This window comes from Ambystoma mexicanum, chromosome 9 (assembly GCF_040938575.1).
Source record: "Ambystoma mexicanum isolate Mex_15411 chromosome 9, UKY_AmexF1_1, whole genome shotgun sequence".
Classification (NCBI taxonomy): domain Eukaryota; kingdom Metazoa; phylum Chordata; class Amphibia; order Caudata; family Ambystomatidae; genus Ambystoma; species Ambystoma mexicanum.
Window position 1 is genome coordinate 1,495,049,849 of NC_090931.1, and position 12,645 is coordinate 1,495,062,493.

Here is a 12,645-nt window from a genome sequence, read left to right on the forward strand (position 1 = left end):
AGTCAAACTGGACAATCAGAAAAGTTTTCTCAAGCAGCACCTCTTTACCCAGTGGAGAAGATATTTGTCTAGAAACACATCTGTAAATGAAAGGATGAGCACTTCACCGGCCCACATACCGTGATCTATTCAACACCCTCAGCCGGGAAGATCGACGGGGGGAGAGGATGGATCCACATCACCGACGTACGCAAAGACAAGACCTCAGTCTCCCCGAGCAGAACATGATGGGAAGCATATGGGAGATTTCAAAACTTTTTCTCTGCTTTCAGACTTTATCGAAAACTAGCAAAAGAAAATTCTGAAAATGTGTTTAAAAAAGTTTTCAATGAAAAGGAAACTGAGGTTTTCAATGTTTTGGAGAGTGATGGCATTAATATGTCTTAGTGTATGATTAATGCTTTTGATATATCTGATTTTAAGAGAAAAAAGAAAACACAATTGAATGAGAAAATAAATATGGAAAAAGGGGTTGAATGAATTGGGAGGGGTTCCATCATGGCACTGCAGGAGAGCCAAATTCATCAACTGGAAATGTTTTGTACGACGAGATGATGCGTGTGGGGAGAGAAAGAACAAATGGCACTTGCTACATCTGCTCTCTCATCCCATACATAATAGGAGCACCAAAGCTTTTTCTGCAACAAGCTGTGTCCTATGAGGAAGCAGCATGCCTAATGCACCTGTCACTCTGCAAAACTAGAGGTTTATTCAGTTTTATGAGGATAGAATGGTTAACTGTATCGAAGGCAGAGGAGAGAACGAGTAGATGAGGATGAGGACAGCTGGAGAGTTAGAGTCTAGAGATGTGAGCAGTTCTTCACGGGTGTTCAGAAGAGCAGTTTCCGTGCCTCTGGATGCTCGGAATCCACATTGATGGTCATGGAGACCACCAACAAGTTTATTGTGTGAGGTGAGTTGTGGGAAGGTCAGTTTCTCTGCTTCTCTAACTTGGTGGGAGTTGATTATGTTCCCGAAGGAGCATGTTCATATTTCAGAGCCACATATTTTTGAGAGGGTAAAAGAAATTAGAGAGAGCAGTGAATTTGGGATACATTTTAACAGGAAACATGCCATTATTTCTATCCCTGGCAAAATACAGCCATATCTGGTTTTCAGCAATTCTCCTGCCGATAGATGGCTGATAACTAGGGCCAGGTTTGATGTGTTGAATTTAAAGGGAAGTATTGGTAAATACACTCCCCTTCGGAAGACACTAGTTGTCCAGCCTGTCCAATGCAGAGGGAAGATTTACTCCATTTTATTGTATTTTGTCCTGCCCATAATGCAATCCGTAGGCAAACACTTATACCTGTGTTAAGGCATTTTGTGTTTACGCATTGCCACCCTGCATTGTACTTCTTGCTAAAGGCAGACTCGCATTTTATTGCTGGGGCGTTGTTATCTTTTCTTAAGCAAGAATGTCTCCCTTCCCCTGGCCTTTCTCAGGCTTTCTCAGCAGGCAGTTCACAGTGTCAGGGGGAATGACTCCCTTCCCCGGGCCTTTTCAGACTCTCCTATGCGGTTTACAGCATTAGGGGGCATGTCTTGCTTCCCCTGGCCTTTTTCAGGCTTTCCTACGCAGTTCACAGTGCCGGGGGAATGTTTCCCTTCCCCTGGCCTTTTTCAGGCTTTTGTACGCGGTTCATAGTGCCGTGGGAATGTCTACCTTCCCCTGGCATTTTTCAGGCTTTCTCAGGGAGTTGACAGCATCAGGGTGAATGTCTCCTTTTCTCTGGCCTTTCTCAGGATTAATGCAGTTTGCAGTCCCAGGGGGAATTTCTCCCTTCCCCTGGCCTTTTCTCAGATTTAGGAAGTTCTCAATGCCAGGGGGACTGTTTCCCTTCCCCTGACCTTTTCCTAGATTAAATCAGTTTGCAGTGCCGGGGGAATTTCGCCCTTCCCCCAGCCTTTTCTCAAATGACTAATTAGACAATTAGTAATGCCAGGTGTAATGTCCCCTGTGCCCTGGCCTTTTGCAGGATTAGGAAGTTCGCAATGCCAGGTGGAATGATTCCCTTCTCCTGGTCTTTTCTCAGATTTAGGCAGTTTGCAATGCCAGGGGTAATGTCTCCCTTCCCCTGGCCTTTTCACAGATTTAGGTAGTTTGCAATTCCATGGGTCATGTCTCCCTTCCCCTGGCCTTTTCTCAGATGTAGGCAGTTTGCAATGCCAGGGGTAATGTCTCCCTTCCCCAGGCCTTTTCACAGATTTAGGCAGTTTGCAATGCCATGGGTCATGTCTCCCTTCCCCTGGCCTTTTCTCAGATGTAGGCAATTTGCAATGCCAGGGGTAATGTCTCCCTTCCCCTGGCCTTTTCTCAGATGTAGGCAGTTTGCAATGCCCAGGGTAATGGGTCCCTTCCCCTGGCCTTTTCTCAGATTTAGGCAGTTCGCAGGGTGCGTGGCCTGCAGCCATACAGTGAAGACACTGAACTCACAGTCTCCTACTTGTCACGACCAACGATATGGCTGTTAATGCATGAATCAAATACTGAAGACCTTTTGCCAAGGCTTTGTGCACCAGAATAGTGAGTGCACAAGATCATTGAAGAACCGCTGCATATAATCCCTGCCCGGAGCTGGTAATGCCCGCTTTGCAAAGTTAGCTGAGGAGCACAAGATGGCGGCCGTCATACGGAGACCAGCTGTGTGAAGCTTCGGAGTGGCCCGTGGGTGAGAGGACATATGGCCCCCGGAGGCTGCCAGGTCAGGCTGCCCCAAACTTGATTTCCCTGCCTCTGGCACATCTGATGCAATGGCACCCGGGACAGCTCTTGCCCCCGGTGAGGGCGATGCTTGGTGTGGCTGTGAACGCAGTGAGATATTGAGAATCGGGGTACAAGGGAACCGGAAAAATTATTTTTTTAAATCATTTACAGTGAAGTGAGTGTGTCCAGTGGGAATATTTCAATGGATGGTAGCAGGATTGGCACAACTTTAAACTCAGACTAAACAATATTATTCAAAGGGCACTAATCCTGTACCATCCTCCAACTAGATCCCTTTGCTTTCCTTACAGGGTATATGTCTTTGTTGCACAGGGACACTGATATTTGTATTATACCTTGCGGCTACAATGCCACAATTGTATCATGCATCCATTCATCCACCACCCTTGACATGGGGTAATGTCACACTCGGGGCAGTGTCGCATGTGGTTTTAACTTTATCTGTAGTGCCCCTGTGCTCTTTAATAACCCCACATCAAGGTATGATATGATAGTTTATTTATATAGCACGTATACACAATGTGTTTTAAAGCACCTCAAGGCAAGGGAGTGAACAAGGGAAAATACAATGACATTCTTACAGGCCATGAACAGTAAGGATGTGAAATTAACTATCGTACTCGGCTTGACGACATTTCAGATAGTGCAACAGCTAAGACATAGATAAGGAAGGGAAGGGGAGAGTGGGAAGGAAATGGAAACAGACAGGCGACTACCGTACTAGGCCTGACGACATTTCTGGTGGAGCCAGAGAAAAACAAAACGTGAGGGAGATGGGTACAGAAAGTGAGGGGAGGAACAAAACAAGCGACTATCGTACTAGGCCTGACAGCATTTCAGATAGTGCTGGAGGGGCGGGGAGGAAAATAAACAATTAAGGGGAGGGGGAGGAGACAGACAAGGTTGCTATCATACTAGATCCAGGGACAATTCCGATAGAGTAAATGCATAGAAGAAAGTAAGGGGAGGAGGAGATAGGAAAAGGCATAAAGGGAGAGGAGGAGAGAACAGAGAGTAAGCAGTCAAAAAGAGTAGAGAAGAACGAGGGGTGAGCGAATACAATTGCAGAAGTCAGTAGTAACACAGAATGTTGCAAGCCAGGATACAAGATGAAGATGGGAACAGCATGATTCAGGGCCACCATGAGTACAAGATGCAGGGAAAGTCCAGCATGAGAGTTGAGAGAGGTTGATGCACCATGAATCAATGAAGTCCATAAAAGTCAAATCCAGCATTGGCCACAAGACGGTGATGGTGAAACCAGAATGCATCAGGACAGACTCCTGCAGAAGTAGGCTGGAAGGGGGAGGGTGAGCAGGGTAGAGGAATTAAACAAAACAGACAACACCTGTATGCGTGAATGGTGGGAGGCACAAGGGAACATCACGGGGGGACCATAGGGAGTGTGGATGGCCTGTGGGTTCAGAGGGAGTAAACACATGTTGGTGCATGCTTACCTGCTGTCTGAGCATCGGGTCGGGCCGTGGGTCCTCCTAGTCCAAACAGGTCCTAACAGGAATTGCCCTTTTCTTTGTCTGCCCTTCGCTTCAGACGCCCGGCCGAGAAACTCCCTTGATCTAAGAGTTAAGAGCAGGAAGGAAGAGGCAGGGCTAAGAAGGTGGGCGGGGCATAGGCCAGGTGACCTAGATCTACTTGCACCTGCTCCCCATCTGCAAAGGAAAAGATGCTGGATGGCTCCTTAGGTACGGAATCGAGGCTCCCACATATACAAGAGCATTCGCAAGGTTCTCAAAAAAGTTTGCCCTTGCACCATGCTGAATACGCAATTTTGCAGGAAACATAAGGGCATATTGAACATTTCTAGCCCTCGGGAAACTCTTTACCGGATCGTAAGATCTCCTCATGATCTGTATCCCAGCTGCGAAATCAGGATAAATATGAATATTATTGGCTTCAAAGCGAAGGGTCCCACACTCCCTGGACAGCTTCAGGACATGATCCTTGTCTCTATAATTAAGCATATAATAGTGCGCGGAGGGGCTCCCGGACTGGGAATCAGAGCTAAATTATGGTGAGCACGCCCAACCAGAAAATGTACGGAGATGTGTTCTGCGCCGAATAAAGTTTTTAGGAGTTCTTCAAGGAATGGTTCCATTGGCCCTTTGCATGCCACTTCAGGAACACCAACTATGCGCAAGTTATTTCGCATTGATCATGATTCGAGGTCATCGCAGTTCCGTTGGGTCTTGGAAAGCTCCACCTTCATTGTCGCAATGTCACGATCATGCCGGCTCACATTGTCCTCTACTTCACTAATCCTGGTCTCTGCCTCATGAATGTGGCCGCTCTCCTTCTCTAGTTTGGATTTTAGAAACACAATGGTTGCAACAATGTCATCCAGCTTTGCGTTGACTACCATGAAGTCACTCTGCATTGCTACCAGCAGTTGGTATCTCGGGCTGCATTAGTTGTGGCATTCCGTGTTCCCCCTTGTTCTGGGCTTGCCGTCCAAGCAGTCAAGGCCTGATTGCTGGTGAAAGAGTCCATGGGGCCCCGCTTCTTTCCGGCTCCTTTAGTCATATTTCTCCCCTGACCACTACCCCTTAATGACCAGTGGGGCTGTGGGATGTTTCGTTATTCACCAGGGGCTCCCACTATGTCCGCCTACACCAATGAAGTTTTCATATATTGCAGGGCTTGGGCACACAGTGTTATGTACTTAAATAAATAGCGATATCAGGGAGGTGTTGTATGATGGGTCTCTGCTTCCCCCAACGGATATCAGTCTTCTTATATCCAGCCACTGTGCCTCAGATGGTGTCGCTTATTCAGCCTCCTCGGTGCTCAGGACCATCTAGTCTTGTTCAGACCACTAATTGCCTCCAGTGCCAGGCACCGCCACTGTGATGTGAGCAGGTTGCATCAGACCCATGCCAGTTGCCCAGTCCACAAGCAGGCCGGCCAGTACCAAGGGGCGCAAAGCAGTGCCGCTTAATTTGGTTTCTCCCCATTTGGGACTGTTTGTCCACCCGCAGCACTTTATTCCCAGAGTCCTAATTCAGAATGGAAGCCCAACTGGGTCAGGCCAGTTGGCTGGTTGCCAGCACACACCCGCTCTGTGATTTATACCAGCAAGTGTGGGGTGCCAGCTCATGTTGGGGGCCTCCGATGTCAGGTCTTCTAGCCTCAGTTAAGGGAGCAAGTCTCCCAACGCAAGGACCAGAAATCTCTACCGGTGCCTCCTCGGTCTGCTCCCGGCAGCACCATCACGATACAAATCTTTGGTCGGGTCCGCTCACCCAGCAGGCCCCTCCCCCTGCGGGCCGCAAGAGCACCAGAGCACAGCAGATGTTACGCTGCACCTTGCTGGATCCGGCAGCCAGCGCCCTCTCCGGTCTGCTCCATTCCTTCCTCAATTCGCTCGTTGTTTCAATCCCAGGAGGTCACTATCCATGGGCCGCTAGTGCCATGCAGTATAGTTCCAAAAATGCAGCACCAGTCCTCGGGGAGCGCGATTAATCATTGGGTCCACTCATTAAGCAGGCTCCTCCCCCAGTGGGGCGCAAGATCATCGGAGCATAGTAGGTGGTTCACTGTGCATCGCTGGAGCCGGCAAACAGCGCTTTCTTTCACTCCACCCTGCTACTACCTAACCTTGCCAGATCTCACTGCCCCTTCCTCGTAGAGCCTCAGTCTTTGGACCGTCAGTGCCCCAGAGCTTCCAACACCTTAATATTCAGTAATGTTCCAGAACGCAGGCACGGAACAGGATTTACGGTAAGCAGGATTATGTCGGGCCAGAGTTCACTCTCAGGCGGCTATTCTTCGCTGCTCGGCAGCGCCCCCTATAGCCCTTCCTCTTTGGACCCCCCTCACATTATCAGGAAATATCCCCCCTGTGGGGCTAACCCTTCTGGTGGTATGGGTACTCTCTGTGGTGCAAATATTCCCTGTGGTGCAAACCCTCCCTGTGGTGCAAACCACCCTGCTGGACAAAACCTTGTAGTGCAAAGACTCTTTGTGGCATGAGTCTCCCTTGTAGCAAGGCAGTAAGGACAGCTCCTTCCATGCTTATTTTAGCCAATGTCTTCTGTACTAATATCGCCTCTTCCTTTCCTTTCCTCATCTATCTTCTTTCTGTCCTTGTCCTGTTTTGCTTCACAGTGATGTGCTATGTTGGTCTGTAGCTCTGACCATCCCTTACCTTCTGCTCCTACTACCTTCCCTAGCTCTGTATGAACCTCCACTGGGATGCCCCTCAATAGGATGTGTTTAAAAACAGGTATGTTATGGCTCCAACCGCCACTTTTATTTAATCTCTTGAATGTAGTGTGCCGCGTCCTCATCTGGACCCATTGTGCAACCGAGGATTGGCTGCATGTCTTTCGAATATGTGTACATTTCCCTTAGTGCCTTCCATACATTTGTCCTGCAATTATTGAATGGCACGCCATGATGGGCATCGCTATTTATTGTTACGCCATCATACCCCACCTTCTGCCGTAAGTCATTATCAATAGGGTGGCTGGCAAACTCTTCATGTCGCCTATTGCTAATGTTATCCATACTGTTTCCTTTTCTAGGGCATTAATCCATTTACCTGCACCCGCAGTGAAGGCTGGTAGGCAATTCATGAAATTTTCCTTGTCCGTATATGGCCAAGGCACATACTGCTTAACCCCACAGCCTTTCTATTATAGGGGGACCTGTGTCCTTATTTCTCTAATCTTTCCCTGCTCCCCGCCCCCTGTGGGCGTTGCCAACACTATACGGGTCGGTCTTCTCCTGTGTCTCTCCGCCCATAGCTTATCGTCCCGTTTCTCCCCATCTTCAGGTGATCATATCTCCCTCATCTGATCCTCCTCCATGACTCCGCAATCGGAATAATTTTTAATTTCCCATGGGGTTGCAAATTGATGTCTGCAACAGACTGCTGTCCAATTTAAACATTATCTATCCTGACCACCATTGCTGCAGGGGTGAGTTCTCACATCACCGCCCCTCCTCTTGCTCCCTTGCTGCGTCCTCCTCTGCCTCTTTCAACACTTTGTCTATCTGTCTCTGCACACTCCTCACTATTACTGTAACAAGGCTAGTACAACCTGAGACCCTTGATGTACTTCTGCCATGCATGGTAGTATTTTTTACTATATCTCTTTGTCTGTTGGAAGCATATCGGTGGTTTGTATGCATTGCCACATCTGCTGTGCTTGTTGTGGTAGCAGGGGCATCCTCGGCCTGGCTGCTCACAACCCCTTCATAATCTCCCCCTTGTTCATGGGCTTCCCCTCCTCTTCAGAAAACTTCCATAATTCTATAACGCCCTGTATTTTCTTCACCTTCTGGCCCTTATATTTCGCTGTGAGATAGGCATACATGTGCCCATGATAGCTTGCTCGTGGGTGCCCTCTCCGGGTCAGGGTGTAAATAGATGCCTTGCTGTGTTCCTCACCCACTCAAAGTGCTACTTCACTATCTTGTCTCTATGCTGTGGCAATGTTTCAAGTGTCAGTGGAGTAACCATGGTGCTGACACGTCTCTATCTCCCTGAACCCTTTTTAACTTTGTGCCAGCAGAGCCCAATACCTCTTCCTTTCATGAGTTTTTCCTTCCTCCCCCTTGTGGCAATGTCTCAAGTGTCAGTGGAGTAACCATGGTGCTGACACGTCTCTATCTCCCTGAACCCTTTTTTAAATTTGTGCCAACAGTGCGCAATACCTCTTCCCTTCATGAGTTTTTCCTTCCTCCCCCTTGTCAATATGAATATAATAACATACAAAAATACTTTTTCAACCCCAAAAGCCAATGAAACGTTCCCCAAGTCCACAATACAAATTGTCAATCGGTTATTCTTCTGAGCTTTTTAACTCACTCCACACCTATCACTTTTCACAACACATACGATTACACCTTACACACACACACACACACACCCCTCCCTCAAATCTGCCGTAACACAAAAAAAGTCTATCCTCTAAACTCACCAATTTTCAAAACCCCTAATCACAACAATAAACTGTTAAATAAAACACCCCTAAATACCACAATTACTACTTTCTTCCACACTTCGCTTCTCGTAGACCTGCACTCCCTGTCCCCACTTTTTCTCTCGCATTTCTTGTTACTGCACTTCCACAATCTGAATGTCACAAGGCGTAGTAGGACTGTTATTGTTATCTTTCTCTCTTGTCCCCCCAAGCCCCTTTTTGTCTTGTGGTGCCTTGAAACACCATTTGTTGTATAGGCGCCTTACAAATAACCAATAAATAAAAAGGGCTTCACTTCAATTGGGCCATATTACCTCAGATGATTGGGGCTGCAACGTCTCACAGAACCTGGACAATAGGCATCAAAGCAAAATGACACACACCTCCTCTATTCATTCCTTGTTCCCACCATCTGCTTCTACTCCCATGTAGCTCCCTGTCCTGTTGCATGTTGCCATCCCTGATACACTGCCTTCCAGTACCCTTCCTGCAATGCATGGACTTCTAGAAAAAGCGTGACTGGTCCACTGCTGATCACTGCTCCTGGACCATAATTTCTGCTATTTTCTCCATATTATTCAACACATTTCTCATTGTGGCTGCTTGGAAATGCTCACTCTGTCTGGCCTTCACAAACTCTGTATATTCTTTTCCCAATCTTATGATCCAGTATTTGATGCCTGGGACCAGGCATTCATCCCTTGAGAAAAGCGTCCCTTGCAATAAAGAGCTGGCCATTACCCCACACCCAGTGTTCCAGATAAGATTTTGAAGTGACCAATACTCTCACCTACTCTCAGTGCGTTTGTTAAATAGAGCCAAAGCCAGCGGCTCCAGCTTCGAAGTACTAGCCCCAAAAGCTTGGAACGGCCTTCCACTCATACTAAGAAAGGAAAACTCTCTCATGGCATTCAGAAAGGCACTAAAAACCAAGTTATTCAACTAGACTGTACTTGAATGATGTTCCCCTTGGAACATTCCTACCATATTACTGTTGAACCCCTCAATATTGTTCTGTCTAATCTGTTTTAAGATGCATATAAGTGAATGTACTGTAACGCTTTATAAATCTAAATAAATAAATAAATAGGCCTCCCCTCACAGCAGCCCATGCCAACAGCACACACCCTCTCCAGTGCAGCCATCACCTACACTCAGCATGCAGCTGCAGAGGATAGGGGACATGGAGCAGAGACAGAGGGAGGTGGAGGCCATTGGGCATACACACTCAGGACATCTGCAGGCCATACGCGACAGTATACCTGGGGACACACGCAGGATTGCGTGGGACAACGCAAGGTCCTGCAGAGCAACAGATGGCAGTACGGCAGCACTGACAGCATTTGGCCAGAGGGTCAGGGAAATTACGGAAGGTGTCTCAGCACTTGCAGAGGACATCCGTCAAAGCAATGAGTTGGTACGCCAACACCTCCTGGGGCCTGGCTCCATCCCTTCAAGTTCCACAACACCAACAGGGGATTCTCAGTAGAGCACATTGAGGTGTCAGTCCCTGCGCTATCTCACTCAAGATCACTGGGTGTTGTGAGTGGGGGGAAGAGGCCATAGACATAGTGAATGACGTGACACAAATTGCCCTGAGTGGTAGGAGGGGGGTTTTATTGGGCACAATCATTCGTTAAAAATGTTTAACTTCATAAATGCGAGGACATTACTGATTGTGTTCATCTGCAATTTATTTACAGTGTTGGAAGTGGCTTGTGACAAGGTAGTGCTCTAGAAGAAATTGTCTATTAGTTCCTGCTGTGCAAGTCTCCCTTCCCTGGTCTGGCACCTGCCTCATGCAGTTCGTCTGCATTTTTCCTCCAGGGTGTGGCATGTCCGCGTCTGGGGGTAGTGCCACATTCCTCCTCAAGCAAATATTATGAAGCACTGCGCACACGAGCACAATTCTCCCCACCTTGTTCGGGGCGTACATTAGGGCTCCACCTAGCATGATCTAGGCACTGGAATCATGTCTTGAGGAGTCTGAAGGTGCGCGAAATGCAGACCATGGAGACCATGGAGTCATGGTTGGAACGTGGGTAGCGTGCACAGCAGTGGGTTATGATAAGGTCAGGGTCGCAGGTCACCTGCACGTTCAGAGAGTGGTTGTGCTTCCTGTTTCTGTATACGGCCTAATGGGCATGGGGTGCCACCAACGCCACATGGGTGCAGTCAATGGTTGCAATGGCATTGGGCAGTTGGGCGGTGGAATAAAACCTTGCCTTCATGTCATTGAGCTGGGCTGGAGTGGTGGGCAGGGCAATATGGTTGTTGACATGCCGCAGGAGGGCATCCAGCATCTGGGCCAGGACTGCACAGAATGTGGGCTGTGCTCAAGTTCCAGTCCCAGCATGATCAGTTCCTCAAGGTTCCAAGGATGATTCCTCATGGCTGCACACCTCTTCCTCATCACAGTAGTGGATAGTCCTGATGTCACCAATTTAACCCTACTCTTACTCGTCCCAGTACTTATTGCAGGATGAGTCATGCAATATCACATATGAGAGGGAAATAGGGTTGGGGAATGTGGGTGTGAAGGAGATGTATGACAAAAACATATAAGAACATCAGGGATGCTACTGAAGAGTGTTGGTGCGGAAGGTAGGTTAGGGTAAGGTGGGCTATAGGGATACCGTGTTCTCCCCAGGTCATCATTTATCCCATAGGGGGCTTCCTTCCCCATGAGATCCACCTGCTGAGTACCTCCCCTTGGAGACTATCGGGCAGCGGCCTCACCTCCCTGGCCTCATGGGAAGAGCTCCCCCTGGGGGAGAAGTGACGACATCTGGGGATTTGTCACATGTTATACAATTATTTAAACTATTAAAAATAAAGGTAGATCAAAGTGGATTTTGCTTGTCGTCATTTGATTCAGTGGGAAGAATGAATTATGTTATTGTTTAAAGGAGGATCTATATTATGCCCTTTAATTGTGGTGAGCTATGTACATTTACCAAATATGCAAATTATTTTGAAAGGGTATAAGGGGGAGGCGATAGAATGCACAAGTGACCCTCAAGCTCACTATGAAAAGTTGGTATCTATGTATTTGTGTGATGGAGAGGAAGGGGGAGACAGAATTGTAACTTACGATCCGCGCCTCCTCTTTGCAAAAGAAATAATGAAAATGAGATGTATTGTAAATTAAATGCACAAAAGTCTAACACATGACTTTTGCGCTTTACATAATTTTTTATTATTATTATTTTTTATTTATTGTATATGGTTCAAAGCATACATCGTTAGAACCTTTACAATTCTTACTCTTACAAAACAATTACATTTATGTAACACCTTCCGCAGGGGACGCAAGGCGCAAGTAAATTTTGCCTTCTCCACCTTCTTCCTGCCCACCCCCACCCACGCCTGGCCACTGCATTCGCACGGTGTCTTGACCTCACTGTGTTCCACAGTTGTGGTAACTAGGGTTTTTCTCTCCTCGCAGGATTCTCAAACTTAAGTGGCCTCTCCACTGTGTCCCTAAAACACAATACTGTTGTTGTTCTGAAATGTGGTAACCTGTCTTGCCGTTCCTTCCTGTCTGTGGGCTCTCGCATCATCTGTCTCCCCCCCCCTCCCACTCCATGGTGCTCTCTATCTCGCCTATCTTCTCTAACTGCTTCTCTATTGACTATCCTGCTCTCCTCACTAAATCTGGTAGGAAAAAGTTTAAAAAGGACATCCTGGTCTCCAATCCAGGCCTCCCTATCGCTGACACCTACACTAGTGCCTGCTATAAGGAAACTCTCACTGACATCCTCTTTTTCGTGCCTTCACCTGACCTATGGACCCTTCATATGGTCTCTGTGCTCTCTCCTTTTTCCTCTTCTCCCATTAATGGTGGCACCCGTTGGGATGTCCTCTTGGCCCCCTTCCGCTCCTCTAAGGCCATCATTAATGTCTACGCTAATGGGACCGTCTTGGTCCAAGGCCCTCAGGCCAACCTTCACCTCTTTGATAGAC